Source organism: Hipposideros armiger, unplaced genomic scaffold, assembly GCF_001890085.2.
Source record: "Hipposideros armiger isolate ML-2016 unplaced genomic scaffold, ASM189008v1 scaffold_83, whole genome shotgun sequence".
Taxonomy (NCBI): domain Eukaryota; kingdom Metazoa; phylum Chordata; class Mammalia; order Chiroptera; family Hipposideridae; genus Hipposideros; species Hipposideros armiger.
In genome coordinates this window covers 2,841,296-2,842,522 of record NW_017731433.1, presented here as the reverse complement: position 1 = coordinate 2,842,522, position 1,227 = coordinate 2,841,296, and positions in this window count along the sequence as shown.

The following is a 1,227-nucleotide window of genomic DNA, read 5'->3' as shown; positions in this document are numbered from 1 at the left end:
TTAAATGACTTGCCTAAATTAATTTTTTGCTGAGTTGGGACCAGCAACAAGGCCACCCGACTTCAAGTCCAGTGTTCTGTTTACTATGTGGCACCTTAATGCTGCTTTGATTTGCCTGGGAGAGATGACTAACATTAACTCCACCATCATTTTCTGGTTTAACGTGAAATAACATCCTTGATGGTTACTTGCCTGTGAGCTTAGTTTCAATCCCCAACCCCGCCCTCCTGCCTCCACAACCTTCTTTGATATGATTTTGTGCTGGAAAGGCCAATGTGTGTTTTACTATTTTACAAGGACAGTTGATCCTTGCTATTTGTGGTAGTTATGTTCTGTAAAGTCATAGTAAACAGTGAGTGAATACTGAATCATTTCTCCTAAGGGAAATATAAAATTAAGTTCCTGTGAGCTGCTGGTCACATTTCCATCAACTGATCAATGCATAATCTTGTTTTATTTGTGTTTCTATTTAAAGACACCTTATTTAATATATATTATTGATTCATTAACATTGAACTAGTGTGCAACAGCGTGACTCATTCCTGTACAAAGCTTATCTAACAGAAGTATTTTCTCCATAAGGCACATCACAGCCTTCTTGCTCTTAGGAACACCAAGACAGCACTTCAGCGTTTGGCGGTCATTTTGAACAGCAAAATCACCAACAAAAAGCACCAAAATGCAAAAAAAAAAAAGTGTCAGTAAACAGACCACAAAAAGGGCACTTGTTTACAGTGTTCTTTTCGGAACAAGAAGATTGAGTGTTACCTTGTTTGACCTCAGCTGAGAACCTTCATATTAGGTGACTCAAATTTTTCACTGCTCTACACATGTCCATAAATGACTATGAAAACATTGCAGGCACTGATTTTGGATTATAAGTAAATTTTAATGAGTAGATGAATTCACAAATACGGAATCCATGAATACTGGGGATCTGTACTTCAAGGCTTATGTGACACCGGTACCTAAGAGAGTCTAGGTATCCACATGGGTCCCTTAAGTACTTGGGGTTTCTTTCATGTCTTTTATATTATTTAACAAGTGATTTGCAAAGGGGTATATGGAGTTTGAAAATAACAATGTTTATCCCAATTACCTATTTTGTGTTAATAAAGGAGAATATGAGAATTTTAGGCTCATGAAGGAAGCTATAACTTTAAAAATATTTGAAAAACAAACAGGTTTGTTTTGTCTTTACAATGAGAAGCTTTTTTTCTCGTGCTA